This window comes from Hyperolius riggenbachi, chromosome 6, assembly GCF_040937935.1.
Source record: "Hyperolius riggenbachi isolate aHypRig1 chromosome 6, aHypRig1.pri, whole genome shotgun sequence".
NCBI classification, from domain to species: Eukaryota; Metazoa; Chordata; class Amphibia; order Anura; family Hyperoliidae; genus Hyperolius; species Hyperolius riggenbachi.
In genome coordinates, this window is record NC_090651.1 from 85691734 (window position 1) to 85707827 (window position 16094).

The following is a 16094-nucleotide window of genomic DNA, read 5'->3' on the forward strand; positions in this document are numbered from 1 at the left end:
GCCATGTGAGCATCCCCAATTGGACCACTAGGCTCTTTCCCACACTAGCCAGGGAGCCTTGTCAGAACGCTGTTCACCCACCTATCAGACCCTGTAGGAGAGAGATTGGAAGCCGGTTGCTCCACCTCCCACAACATCGATGGTGCATCCCACAATTCCCAGCAATACATTCCACACTTCCTGCACTGCAGTGATCCACACTCCATAATACAGGCCAGGGAGAGTGTTAGTGGCTGTAGTAGCCACACCCCAATATAGTGTGTGTGTGTGTGGGGTAGAGGGGTGAGTGGCTGCACCTCTTCCCAGAAGGCACTGCAGGGCTGTAACAGGTTGCTGCTGTGGCACAGTGCTCTAGAAGAACCCAAAGATAAGGGGTTTGTTGATTCAGCAGACAGGAGAGGGTGTATTTAATTGTTGGAGAGAAATTAAATGAGATAATTAAAAGAGATAACAATCCAGGAACAAAAAAATTGAGAGATAGGTACACAAATTAGTTATATCAACATAGTTGATGGTATTTTGGAGATGATTACCATTGTGCTTTGCATAGTTGTAATCTTTTTTTATTCTATTCCTTGGATCCTTTTCACACTACAACAAAACAGGATCTGATAGTTTTAATTTTGGTTCCTGATAAATTTGGGTGCCTGAAATGGAGATTGCTGGTAGTCATAATGCTGGAAGGTTACTACTGAACATATTAAGAGAAGCACAAAGTGGATGGGGTGTGTGAGCACCCTGGAGCAAAAAATACAAGAGAGAAAATGGGAGCCCAATGGTGCAGTATGTCAAAGTAACACCATTTTTGGAAAGAATTAAGCAAAAGGTCTACTCATTAAGGTGGGTTGCTAGGGGCAACCGACCACTGGCAGTAGGTGGAGACAATCAACCCGACTCCACTCAGGGTGGTCCGTCAGGACCTCGGCTGGTCGCTCTCCTTGATAAAAAGAAGCACTAGGCTCGAGTAAAAACGCTGTGGCTAATGCTTATACCCCTTCAACGGGGGATGTTGAGGGGTGGATTTAGCACATATAGGGGATAAAGAGGCGCCCTGGTTATATAAAATACGTAAAAAAAACCCAACTAAAAAGAAACAAGTGAGGTGGCTTACCTCAGAGACGAAATTCTTAGACAAAGCCTGTGCTTTGTTATAAAAAATTCTTTGTCTAAGAATTTCGTCTCTGAGGTAAGCCACCTCACTTTATCTTCGCCTCTTTATCCCCTACATATATTAAGGGATAGGAAGTTCATGGTTATAGTTAGGCGCAAGTGAAAGGTCAGAGTTAGTATTACAGTAAGTACCAGGCAGGGTTAAGGTTAGGTGGCATGTTCATTAGGGCTACTGGGGGGCTAGTGGTAAGTAGGAGTGGGTTCATAATGCTTTGTAATTTATAGGGAAGGATGTTAAGGATCACACAGTGCAGGGGGTGAGGTTGTGTTAGACTTGGTAGAGGTCAGGGAAAGCTGACCCTGAACTTGGGTATCTTTTTTCTCAATACTCGCTGCCCAAGCAGGCTTTAGGAAAGAGCATCACAACCTGCCTATTGTTATCTACCTGTCACTACCTGCTTATCACTACCTCCTTATGACCTCCAACCTACCTACCACTGTGGAAAGGGAGGACCATATAAGAAGCGTAATCTGGCTCAGACACTGGGAGAAGCTTCTAAACGTTCGCTTTGTTGTTAAAGTAAATGTAAAATGACAACAAAAAAAACCTCAGCTACTTTCCTATGGATGGGGAAGGCTCTAGATCCTATAGAGCCTTCCCTGTCTTGCTCCCCTCATTCCAGCGCCGTCACCCCCATTGTGTGTATTTGACCAACAGGGGTGGAACGAGCTGAACAAGAGAGGACAGGGAAGGCGCTCTAAGATCCAGAACCTTCCCTCTCCATAGGTAAGTATCTGACTTTTTTTAGTCGCTTTACATTTACTTTAATGTGTTCAGAGATATTATTGCACATGTGCATAGGTTTGCATAAAGTGTGACAACACTCACTACCCTTTCTGTCCCCAAGGTTACGTCTCCTTAGTGACCGAGTGTATCTGTGTGTAAAAAGTGACCCGGTTGCCTTTATTGCTTTTACAGGTTTCTGAATATACAATTTGAGCTTAAATCTCTGAAAAACCCAACTCCCATCTCTGTGTATGTCTCAAGCAACCTGCTCCATAATTACAGGGGGAGAATCTGGACAGAAAAATGGATATCTAAAAACAGCTTTAGTGTGTTTCATCCAGACTCACATCCTGACCCCGTCCATTCACTGCAGAAAGCCATACATTTATGTTCTTCTCAAACTGTGAATAAAGCCCATCATAAGTAACACGATTGTCCAGGAAACAAACCTGCTCAGATATCTCAGAGATAATGCAGAGGATGGACGGAAATATACTCTGCACACTAAACTGTCATTCAGATGACACATTTTGGTCTAAGTAACACTATCCTTGCTATAACAGAGTGGATTTAAAAAAATACATAGCTGTTAGTCAAAGAAATGTATGTAGACTGTGGCGTAGCAATAGGGGATGCAGAGGTTGCGACTGCACCGGGGTCCCTGGACCAGAGAGGCCCAATGTGGACCCTCCTTCATCCATCTAATTAGCTTTTAATTGGTGCTATTCTGGTAATAAACACATCTATATGTGCATTGAATCGTTCAAGGACAACTGTAGTGAGAGGGATATTGAGGCTACCATATTTATTTCCTTTTAAGCGATACCAGTTTCCTGGCAGCTCTGACTCTGATACTTTCAGCCATAGACCCTGAACAAGCATATGCAGATCAGGTGTTCCTGACATTTGTCAGATCTGACAAGATTAGCTGCATGCTTGTTTCTGGAGTTATTCAGACACTACTGCAGCCAAATAGACCAGCAGGGCTGCCAGGAAAACGGTATTGTTTAAAAGGAAATAAATATGGCAGCCTCCATATTCTTCTCACTACAGTTGTCCTTTAAAGAGAACCCGAGGCGGAATATTAAAATCCTAATAGGACCCAGAGGCATGTCATGTGCACAGTACTTCCTGGGTCGCGGCTTGGCTTCCTATTGGCGGAAGCTAGCAGAGGCGGAGAGTGGCGGGGGAGCCTGTTATCGAGGGGTGATGCAGAGGAGGCTGATTGACAAGCGTCAGATAAACAAAGCAGGCTAGCGACAAGCAGATTGTCGCTAGCCTGGCAATCCTTTCAGGGGGGACAGCAGAGCCCAGGAGGGGGCTGGCTGCGGCAATAGAACAACACAGAGCCATGTAATTGTGCACATCACGTTCCTCTGAGTCCTATTAGGATTTCAATATTCCGCCTCGGGTTCTCTTTAAAGAGAACCCGAGGTGAGTTCTAATAATGCTAACAGCACACAGAGGCTGGGTCTGCATATACTGCCCAGCCTCTGTTGCTATCCCAATCCCCCCTAAGTTCCCCCTTCACTCTGCTGTGCCCCATAAATAATCAGCCAAGCTGTCGACACGCAGCATGTTGCAGCCGGCTGTTTACCTCTGTAAGTGTCAGTCTCGCTGCTCCCCCGCCTCCTCCATAGCTCTGGTCCCTGCCTGCATCCCTTCCCTCCCCGCTGATTGGAGGGAAGGGACGGGGGAAGGGACCGGAGCTATGGAGGAGGCGGGGGAGCAGCCGAGACCGACACTTACAGAAGTAAACAGCCGGCACAGCTCGGCTGATGATTTATGGGGCATAGCAGAGTGAAGGGGGAACTTGGGGGGATTGGGATAGCAACAGAGGCTGGGCAGTATATGCAGACCCAGCCTCTGTGTGCTCTTAGCATTGTTAGAACTCACCTCGGGTTCTCTTTAACCATTTCTCTTCTCTGATTATGCCTCTCCAACACCGAAATTGACCTTGGTAGGTTTTGGGATTTCATGTCAATAGAGTGCTTGGGGCCCCATGTAAAACTCATACTGTGGCTCCAAGCTCCTCAGCTACGCCACTGTATGCGGATGTGTATGTTGTTGTATCTGTGCTTGCAATATTCAGACAGATCCCCCAGGGCCAGTATGTAACCCGGGTAAATGGGCTGTGTACATGACTTTGGTAAGACCGATTTCTAGACCACGTCAAAAGAAAACAGCACCTCGATTCTTCTGCTGGTCTATTTAAAGAGCGTGCAGTAGAACAAACTAAAAATTGAGATGAACAAATTGAAAAATCAGTATTTCTTTTGATTAGCGTGCAGTGGGAAGCCTGTGTGATAGCTTTCAGATAACAGTGATTTCTGGGCATAGGCTGGCTAAGCAGGAAAATGGACGGCTGCATTATTCACATGAGCTCTGCAGAGATGGATTAAGATGTAATGGGGCCCTAGGAAAGGTAATAGATTTGGGGCCCCCTTGTGGTCTTTTTGGTAAGCTGAAGTGAAGAGAGCTTGAAAGAGCCCAATCTAATGTAGTATTTTCAATGAATCAAGCAATAGTATGTAAATGAAATATACTCACAAACATGGGTCACCAAACAGGCGACCACTGGATAGGTAGGTGGGGAGAAGTATGACCTGACCCCACTCAGGCTAAAAAGTTGCTCTCTGTAGACAGAAAAGGATGGGGATGCACCCCTCCACCAAGGGTGGACTATTATATGTGATAAAACAAGGCTAACAGAAGCGCCAACAAAGAATAAAATCACTTAAAAGCCGTCTAAAAGGAAGGAAGTGGGTGGACTCCCCTCCCTCAAGTGTATAAATGACCAGGCCAGATGAGCCGTTATATACACAATATAGCATTTATTTATAACAATCTCCAATCTTTGGCGATTGTTATAAATAAATGCTATATTGTGTATATAACGGCTCATCTGGCCTGGTCATTTATACACTTGAGGGAGGGGAGTCCACCCACTTCCTTCCTTTTAGACGGCTTTTAAGTGATTTTATTCTTTGTTGGCGCCTCTGTTAGCTTTGTTTTATCACATGAAGTGAAGAGAGGTCAAACAAGGTGGCAGGTGGGACCATTGACACCCACCAGGCCCCAAGCACCTGATTAGGTTACCTGGTGGATGAATCTGCATTGGATCTCTGTATCCTCTTACTTCTCATGTCAGTACATGCTCCCCCCATATAAATAGTACCATTGCTCTCATCCTCCATATACTCACAAAGCAGATTAGTGCAGCTGTTGGAAGCTTGGCAGAGTCACTTTCTGACGGTCTTCTATAAATATCATGTCTATCCATCATCATGTCTATCCATCCACAATACACCTTGCTGGAGACAAATATGGGAGCAGAAGAAACTGCTACTGGAGCAAATGACTATGTCAAGCCTCCAACAGGGCAGCAGGATTTTAGTGGGAGAATGGCTGGTTCATGTGGCATGGAGCTTTTTATGAGGGTGGGAACATGATGGTGACAACTGCTCTATGTTTGCACTTGATTTCTGCTATAGGAAAAAGGAAACATTATTACTACATTTGTTCATGGGGAGGGATCAGGGCTGCATTTGTTATGGGTGGACATTATGGCTGTGCATGGTTTAGAAGGACTTTATGGCTGTACTAGTTATGGGAGGGACATAATGAGTACACATTTTAGAGTGAGATGGGGAAGTCTTAATGGTGCCATATGTAAGCAAGCGTTATTATGAATGTGCTTGCTATATTAGGACTACATTGTAATATTGGAGGAGGGTGGGATGCCAGTACTTATAAGGGATTTATCATAGCCGCTCTTAGGGAAGGACATTATGGCTACAATTTTACTTATAAGGGAGATCTCATGGCTGCATTTTGTATAGAGAGATATTATGGTTGTGGTGGTTATGGGGGAACATTATGGATGCACTTACCGGAAGGAAATATTATGGCTGTGCTTGTTATAAAGGAAACCGAATTGTGGCTTTTATTATAGAGGGGCATAATAGAAACATTTAATGCAGAGGACTGTAATGGTTGGGCTGGCTATGAAGGGGGTATTTATATGGGGGTAGCAGCCTTTACATGTATACTGTAGTTACACTGGTGCCTTATGCACTACACTGTTACTAACGCTGGGAGAGCACTGCACCTTAACCCTTTAGCGTTGCCATGGTAATGCACGGTATAACGGTATAACTTTGCCGTGTAGAAAAAGATTGGTGTGGCACCTCCCCTTTAAGAGGTATTATCCAGTGCATGAAAAAGTTAAATTTGGTGGACAAATTTCCTGTAACTGGCTGTGATCATACCCACTGCTTGCCTTGGACGTGTGCTCCGCTTTAAAAGTGTAGGAAGGAAGCAGGACAAACTGGCATCAAAAGAACAGAAAGCGTGCATCTTCCATCCAGCCAAACGGTTTATTGAAAGTGTATGTCAACAATTGTGGTACATTTAATGATACAATCCAAGTGCATATCTACCTTGATTGTAGTTTTCCCGTGCAGTCAGTTACATGAAGAGGTGGGAGTGAGGAACAAACGTGGGCCTAGCGACGGCCGTTTTGCATCCCACAGGACGCTTGGTCACGATGCGTTCCACTAGTAGTACTATTAGTGGAACGCAGCGTGACCAAGCGTCCTGTGGGATGCGAAACGGCCGTCGCTAGGCCCACGTTTGTCCCTCCCGCTTTCTGTTCTTTTGATGCCAATGCACGGTATAACACCTAATAATAATTGCTTAAACATAAATGTCTATAATTATAGTTCAGATTTTCATCTCAGCAGTGGAAATGATTCAACTGAAAAAATAATGTAAAAGTTGTTGGACATCTTATGGTGGCCACTAATGGACCAATTTCCTGAATGATTGACTGGCTGATCTGATAAATGCTATCAGTCAGTTATAATCAGTTGGGTTAAGTAATGGGAAGGGAACATGTACCCAATCGAATCAGATTTCCAATTGTGTCCGATCAATGGAATCAATCTATTTTTTTAGAATTATTCCATTGATTGGAATGGAATTCCATTGATTGCAGTTTAAAGACACTGGACTACTGTTATCAAAGACATTAACATGATCTTGTTTTGTTGGGAGTTCCTTGTACAGAAAAGTCCCTGGTATCCAGAATTCAGGCAGCTGGAAGTCTCAACTAACTGGTATGCCTGAGGGGTAACAGAGACCTTTTGGGGGGCTTCCTGTGGGTGGTAGAACTCAAGAAAATACTTACCGAGGCTCCAGCGATGTCTGGCGGGCTCCTAGCGGCTTGCAGCATCTGTATACGGAAGCTGGCATGTCACATGACCTGATGCGGGTCAGCTGACACTCCGGCTTCCATGCACTGGGGAAGCCGGAAAGCTGCTCGGAGCCCGAGGTTCAGGAAGACTGCCAGACATCGCTGGAGCCTCGGTTAGTATTTTAGGGGAGAGAGGTTTGAGCTATTTCGTCCAGTTGCTCAAGCAACCGGCAAGCACATGTATCTGGCATCAGGCGATCCCCGCCGGCACCAGATACTAGGGGCTGCTGTATGTCCTGCCTTGTATGTTTACCCATTTATCTATTGTGCAGCGCTGCATAATATGTTGGCGCTTTATAAATACAATAAATCATAATAATTATTGATTGAATCTGGTATGTGTTCACTTCCAGTTAGTGGACCCGATCGATCATTTCCCACTGATCACATTTATCAATTGTTCAAATAATTGGACAGTTAGTGGCCACCTTAAGCACAATTCTAAATTATGTCTTTCATATAGATAAATATACAAAAACTATGTGTGAAATTTATTTTAGTGTTCTGTGTGTTGAAACCTCAGACATCATTAGTAAAAAAAAAAAAAGTAAAAATAAAAAAGCTTATAACAATACATAATTTTTGCCCCATAGCTAATGACTTTGGGGAAGTTTTGTATCAACGGCCAAATGACTGATGGCAATCGCGAGACTGTTTACCCACACACTGATTGAGCCTCTAAAATCTAGAGTGGCCCTCAAACTAAGGCCCCCTGAATGTGGCCCCCTGAGGTTTTTTTTACCGCCCCCTCCCACACAAAATGTATTATAGATGCGGTCAGCTACATCTTTAAATATTGCTGGTCCGCATATAGAATGAAGCCAGAAAGCAGTGATTCGCTGGTTTCCAATCAAATTCCACATCAGGCGACACTGTTGTCCAATTGGACTGCAGGTTGTCACCTGGGTATGCTAAAGTGTCTGGCCCGCAAAGACCTCTACATCATTTTATGTATACTCCGGCCCCCCAGCAGTGTGACATATGTTAACACGGCCCTCGACCCAAAACGTTTGGGGTCTGGTGCTGAAAGCCTCTAATCTGATTGGACCGGGATCAGATGGGGCAGCTGATGATTGGAAGAAAGAAGGAGTTGCAAAACACCTGGCTTGATAAAACGGCTTGACTGACAAGTTCCCCAGCAGCAACTGCTACACCTCACTTGGCAAAACTTAATGACATTTTAAGATCTTATTTATTTCTAAATTCCTCAAATGGTTTAACTGAAATCCAAAATATTCTGACCATTTCCCAAATTAAACTGAAAATGGCCGGTAATGCTAGAGGGCTATCTCAAGGTTCTGCACAGGACAGAAGGGAGTTGTAGAGAAATGCACCCTGAATGTATTTAGAGAGTTTAGCCCAGGGGTCACCAAACATTTTGGGTCGAGGGCTGGGTCATCATACTTCAGACTGCTGGGGGGCCTGAGTATACATAAAACGATGTAGAAGTCTTTGCGGGCCACACAGTGAAGCATATCCAGGTGAAAACCTGCAATCCAATTGGACAGCGGTGTCACCTGATGTGGAATTTGATTGGAAACCAGTGAAATTACTGCTTTCTGGCTTCCATGTGGATGGGTGGTGCCAGCACTGCTATTCCATATGCAGACCACCAATACTTAAAGATGTAACTGACCGCATCTATTTTGTGTGGGGGGGAGAGCAGTAAAAGCGCCTCAGGGGGCCACATCTGGCCCGCAGGCCTTAGTTTGAGGACCATGGGTTTAGCCTGTTTAACCACTTGCCGACCAATGGATTTTTCACTGATCGGTGCTGCGGGGGCTCTACAGCCCGCAGCACCGATCAGGAGTGCAGCAGGGCGATCAGACTACCCCCCTTTTTTCCCCACTAGGGGGATGTCCTGCTGGGGGGGTCTGATCGCCGCCGGCCATCTGCGTTTTGCGGGGGGGGCTCCTCAAAGCCCCCCTCCGCAGCCATTTCCGCCCTCTTCCTCCTTACCTCCCTCCCTCCCTCTCTCCGTAATGCGCAGGACGGAGTTCCGTCCTGCGCATTGAAGGATAGGCTTCAGCCTATCATATGCCGGCGATCCCCGGCCAATCAGAGGCCGGGGATCGCCGATCTGCCTTACGGCGCTGCTGCGCAGCAGCGCCGTATGATGTAAACAGCGGGGATTTCTTCCCCGCCTGTTTACATTTTACCGGAGAGCTGCGATCGGCGGCTCTCCGGCTGTTCACGGAGACACCCTCCGTGAACTGACATGGAAAGGCCGCTCGATCGAGCGGCCGTTTCCATGGTAACCCGCAGACGACCAGTTTACGCCAATCGGCGTTAGCTGGTCGTCAAGAGGTTAATTCTCCCTCATTTGTATATAATCACAAGTTGTAAAATTACAGCACGGGCTGTAAACTATATGTCTGCTTCCAAGAATAAACTGCAAATTTATTTTAGGATTTGTATCAGCTGTAAGACATGTTGTTGTTTTTTGTTTTTGTTTAAAGGTTATTATGCTGTTAGAGGAGAGAGGATGTTCTGAGCTCAGGTCCACTTTAACCTCCGGAGCGTTACGGCGCTCAGGAGGTTTTGCAATTTGTTGCCCACCAGATCCCGCGGTCGAAAACTCTCTAGCTAGCACTAGGCTAGCTAGTACATATGGCCGGCACCCCCCGATCCCCGCCGCTCCCCCGTTTATACTTTACCCATCCTGGATCCAGTGATCGGCGCAGCCTCCCTGGACAGCTCCGGTCTTCACGATGGGGAGGATCGCACATGACGGCGCAGACGTCATACGCAAACCCGATCCTCCCCATAGAGAGACCGGAGCTGTGCCGTTAGGCTGCGCGATCGCTGGATCCAGGGGGGGTAACGTATAAACGGGGGGATCGCAGAGGAGCAGCGGATGCCCGACACTTGAACTAGCTAGCCTAGTGCTAGCTAAAGGATTGAAAGTCATTTGGAACAAAATTTTTATTATGGAGGACTCCTGGGGCCACAGAGCGGTATGCCTGACACAGTGTCGGGCAAGGAGGAGGTTAAACCTTTAGAGGAGGTTAAACCTTTAGCAGCCAAATAAAGTAAAGGCTGATTCACACTACGAGAGCTTTTTAAGCGCTAGAGATTTTAAAAGCTAATGCAATGCTATGGGGGACTTTTACAAAATCACATCGCTCCAGTGTGAACACACGTAGGATAACATTAGCAAGAGTTTTTAAAATCACAAACCTCTTGTAGTGTGAACAAGCCCTAAAACATTATTCTGCTACAAGGCTGAATTTTTCCTGCCACTGAGGAAGTGTGCCTTTCCCCATCCTGGCAGGGTATGCAGAGTGGATGGCAGGGAGCTTTCATAGTTACCTGAAGCCGTCCGGAACAGGTAAATAACTGCTCTCTGCCACCAGCTTGGACTGCCAAACAAGACATGCTGACAAAGGCTAAGAATGCACCAGCCGCTTGCAAACTAAAAATTCTGCTTGAAGCAGAATTGCGGTCAAAATAATCCCCTCTACTAGAAAGATTTGCCACCCATTATAACATCTGGATGGAAGTTTGCCGCTTGTTAACCTATGCTGCAGTGAATTCCAAGTCACATACTCACCTATGGAGAGGGAAGGCTCTGGGTCCTATAGAGCCTTCCCTCTTCTGTCAGTGTTCTGGTTTCCCCACTGTCCGTCATTTGAAGTTGCTTCCAGGATCCTCAGAAAGCTTAGGAAGCATGATCCACAGATGGACCGCTTCATACTGTGCTTGTGTGAGCGTGAGCATGCTAGTGCAGGAGCAGTACAGAGCCGCTGAGGGTCCCGAAAGGTGTATTCAACAAGTTGGTCGAATATGTGGAAAGGGGGGTGACAGCGCTGGAACAAGGGGACTGAGCAAGGACAGGAAGGCTCTATAAGCAGTGTTCTCCAACCCTGTCCTCAAGGCCCACCAACAGTGCATGTTTTGTGGAATTCCACAGAGGCTCTGCTGAGACACTAATTACCTCACCTGTGCATGTTTGTGGTTTTCTTCAAAATATGTACTGTTGGTGGGCCTTGAGGACAGGGTTGGGTAACTAGGCTCTATAGGATCCAGAGCCTTCCCTCTCCATCGGTGACGATCTGATTTTATTTTCACTTCAGTAATACTTTAAAGCAACTTAGAGATGCACCTGTACCCAAACAGCCGCCTCGGCCTGGTTGAACATAGCATTTGTACGAGTGTTGCACCTACTGCAGCCAAATAGATTGGCAGGACAGCCTGGCAACTTGTATTGTTGAAAAGGAAATTATCATGGCAGCCTCTCTGTTCAGGTGTCCTTTAAAATTTGGACTTTCAGAGTTCCTGTGGCCTTATCACGTGATTAACCACTTTCCCCACCACTACAGTATATCTACGTCAGCTGTGGCCCCCTCCAAGCCACAGCCACGTAGATATACTGACCTGCTTGCAGCCCTGCTGTGCAGGAACAGGTGCGCTTTAGAGCGCACCCCCCGGCACTGTCAGCTGCTTTACTAATTGGCAAAAGGGAACATGTGTAGCCAATTAGTGACCCCCCCCCGCAGATGAACGATCATTGCTGGAGCAAACAGCGTGATCATTCATCTCTCCCCCTCCGTGGTCAGATCGTAAAAAAAATTCCCCTGCAAGATGAATATCTCACCTTACCTGGTTCCTGCGATCTTCCTGCAGCTACAGCCTCCATTCACCGCTCTTCACTCAGCCCTGTGACGCTGAATCTCCGTGTCCCGGCTTGATGACATCATCAAGCCGGGACCCGGATGTTCGGCATCAGAGGACTAAGTGCACCATGGAGGCTGGAGCTGCAGGATGATCGCAGGAACCAGGTAAGGTGAGATATTCATCTTGCAGGGGCATTTTTTTTACAATCTGGCCACGGGGTGGGGGCATAGTGGTAAGGGGGGGCACATCAGGTTGCCCATAACAGAGGATGGGGGTTAAAAATCTGAAGGGGGGGGTTGAATTTATTATTGGGGCCCATCAGGGTAACGGGGTGGGGGATTTCATAATAGGGGGCACATCTGATGGTCCTGAGGGACATAACTGAATGCTGGGGGCACATATGGCAATAATGGGGCGGGGGAGCTAATCCTGGGGGCACATCAGGCTATAATGGGGAACACTGATCCTGGGGACACATCTGGCTATAATGAGGGGTGCTTTATTGGGGTTCGCAGCTGTATATATATATGTGGGGGGTAGCAAATGCGGGGACATATCTGGCTATAATGGAGGCTGATATTGGGGGGCACATCTGGCTATACTGGGGGGGGGGGGTCTGATACTGGGCACACATCTGGCTATCTATCCTTGGGGGACTTAATACTGATGACATGTCTTTTACCTACTGTAGCACTTTTTATGTTTTACTAGAATTGAAGAAAACCTGAGAAATAATGCAATTTTAAAGTTTTTCCCTCTTTTTTCCCGCTAAAATGCGCAGAAAAAAAAATTTCTCGGGACAAAATATCCCCCAATGAAAGTCTAGTTTATCCTGAAAAAACGATATGTAGATCATTTACGTGTCGTGAGTAGGGATAAAGTTATTGCTGATTGAATAGGGACACCGCTAAAACGTCAAAACTGCTCTGGTCAATAAGGGGAAAACAAGGTCTGGATGCAAAGTGGTTAAAGGGAATATGAAGTGAAAATAAACTTATGAGATAATGAATTGTATGTGTAGTACAGCTAAGAAATAGAACATTACTAGCACAGATATGAGTCTCATATTGTTTCCAGTACAGGAAGAGTTAAGAAACGTATGTTATCTATGCAAAAGAGCTTCTCTGAGCTTTCCGACTAATTTAGTCAAAGAGCAGTGCTATTTTCTGAAGCACTTATACATCAAAGAAACAGTGAAAGACAACTTCAGATAAGATTTTACTGCAGGGAAGTTCAGAGGGTCAATAGCGCTGTTTCATAGTTTTAAATGCTAAGTGTAGTGTGTAAACTGCAAATATTAGAGAATGATGCAATGTTGTAAAAAAAAATGCTATATAACTATAACAGTGAAAATAAAAATATGAGACTTTTCTTTGTTACCAATGTTCTTTTAATTATCCGTACTACACATACAATACAATATCATAACTTTTTTTTTTGCTTCAGTGTCACTTTAAGCACGAAGAAGTAACTTTTATTGTTTAATGTATAGCTTGGCAAACCGAATTGCAATAGAGCCAATCTTGCAAGCTACAATTTTGGCCATCTTGAATCAAAAAGACACTTCTGAAAATAATATTGAAAACCATCCTGAAACAGCGTCTTGCAGATGAATGGTCAGATTTCCGCATGGCTTTTTCACTAATGACACTTAAATCTGCAATTTAGGATAGATATCTAGGCACAGGCGTTAACCTCCTCGATGGAAGATTCTATGATATGCCAATTACTTCCAGTGTTTTCAGTGCAGACGCTTATCATCCAATTCTGTTCCCCAAAAATGCCTCCCTGCTGTTTTGAACTATGATGAGTACCGAACAAGATTGGGCGTTGCATCAAAATGATTAAAAGCTAGTCAAGATTTTAAACCCAAAATAGATGAGCTCAAAGAGTTATTTCTAAATTAATCAAAACTAGTTGCTGTTGGATTGATCATCCAGATGAGCACAACCTTTTGTAGAAGCAGGATTTTTGACATAAAAAAAATAAAATACATTTCAAAAATCACATGGAAAAAAGCACACTGTAGGCTGCTGAACTTTTACCTACTCTCTGCAGACTTATTGTGCAGCAGCATACTTCTGCTCCTATGACTCGCAATGCATGTTACATTACTTGCAGCGGTAGCTACACAGTGCAGTGGTAAGCTGAGGCTGCAGAGGAGGATTATTACAACCAGGTATTATGAGACACCAGGCCAGAAGGGCACTATTCTTCAGTGGGGCAGAAAGAGGGGCACAGACAGGAATTGGGGCACATAAGGGGTACAAATAAAAGTGAGGTACGTGAAACTGGATGTCACACAAGTCAAGAGTTGCAGATAAAAAGTGGGGTCATGGAATGAGGGGCACACAAGAACTGGGCACAAATATGAGGTGTGAAATGTGGGCAGACTACAAGACACAAATAAGAAATAGGGCATATGAGATAGAGGCAGATGAGAAGTGAGGCACAGATATAAAGTGGGGCTTATGAAATGGAGAGCAGACAACAATTTGGGGCACAGACAAGAAGTGGGGCACATGAAGTGCTCTGCTGTGCAAAGTTACATCAGCCAGTTCCACTGACATTTTACATACCTTACATATCATACTGTTATCTCCCTACTGCTGCCTATGCTCCCTGGACACTTTTCTATAATTATGTGCACTTTGGGAGGCTGATGGCAGATGCACTATTAATTCCTCTGCTTTCAGACAGTGCATTGCAGATAGTTATGGTGATTTATCCAGAGGGGAAAGACTCTGTATATGAAGCTGGGATGATAACAGGGAATCGAGCAGACATAAACAACTGAACACACTAGCTGCAAACATGCTCTGCCGAGTATATGATCTGCAGTACATAAAGCTGGGAGCTGGAGATGTCTCGCTGACAGCAGGGAAAGCTGGGACACCCATACTTGTTCAGTTGTTTTGTTAAATTTCTTTGCTGTTCTCTGTATGAGCTGCATAAGAACCTGACTTACAATCTGCTGCTGCTGTATGCTTTCTTTGTGTTAGCAGATTGATTTATGCAGCTCCTTTGTTATCACACCTGCTTGACATGTAAAGGCTCTTTCACACTAGAGCCCAATTCCTGCATTTTGACACAAAGTCGAAACTTTGCATTAACCAAGGTAAAATGAAAGTCCATAGACTTTCATTTTGTCTTTCACAACCGACGCTGCGTTTCGGTACGTTGCGGTTTGACGCACCCGGGAGCTTTTAATCGTCGTGAACTGGCGGTTTCCCGTCGGGTGAATTAATAGCTACCGCCGCTGATTGTGTCGCACCGCAGCATCCCAATGACACGCCGCAGGCCATTCAACGCGTGCAGGAGACCGGCTCCTGCACGCGTTGTTAGATGTGAAAGAGCCCTAATAAAGACATGGGAGTGTACATTTAAAAGCGCAGAGTGCTAAACTGGGCATGAGATGTAATGTTACCAATATTCTGCTATCACCTTATCTTATACTATCCTCACACCAACCTCCCCCTATCCCCCCCCCCCCCCCCTTCATGTGTGCCTAACATTACCTACCCCCTACCTATGCCTAACACTAACACTGCCACTATCAAACACCACTAAGCCCACTGAGATCAGGGGGCATGGGTGTCCATAGACCAGGGCACGTGCCCCTTTCCCACTTTGTAAAGTCTACTTCCTATAAAATGGTACATTTCATCTAACATAAAGGGATAATACGATAATGATATTTTAACATTTGTCTTAAAGTCGACTTGAACTGTGGTAGTGGTAGGGGTGTGGGGGGTAGGGGTGTGTGTGCGTGGAGGGGGTAGAATTGCTAGGGTTAGGCATCAGGTCGGGTATCTGTGTGGGGAGGTGTTAGGGTTAGGCATCAGGTTGGGTATCTGTGTGGGGAGGTGTTAGGGTTAGGCATCAGGTCCGGTATCTGTATGGGGAGGTGTTAGGGTTAGGCATCAGGTCGGGTATCTGTGTGGGAAGGTGTTAGGGTTAGGCATCAGGTCGGGTATCTGTGTGGGGAGGTGTTAGGGTTAGGCATCAGGTCGGGTATCTGTGTGGGAAGGTGTTAGGGTTTGGCATCAGGTCGGGTATCTTTGTGGGGAGGTGTTAGGGTTAGGGATCAGGTCGGGTATCTGTGTGGGGAGGTGTTAGGGTTAGGCATCAGGTCCGGTATCTGTATGGGGAGGTGTTAGGGTTAGGCATCAGGTCGGGTATCTGTGTGGGGAGGTGTTAGGGTTTGGCATCAGGTCGGGTATCTGTGTGGGGAGGTGTTAGGATTAGGCATCAGGTCGGGTATCTGTCTGGGGAGGTGTTAGGGTTAGGCATCAGGTCGGGTATCTGTGTGGGGAGGTGCTA

General features: G+C 45.7%; 1 protein-coding gene across 2 annotated transcripts in view; it reads left to right on the top strand.

Moving 5' to 3' along the window:
* LOC137520979 (tenascin-R-like) overlaps positions 1–16094 on the top strand; it is a 1317931-nt gene that overhangs the window by 864807 nt on the left and 437030 nt on the right. The window lies entirely within an intron of this gene.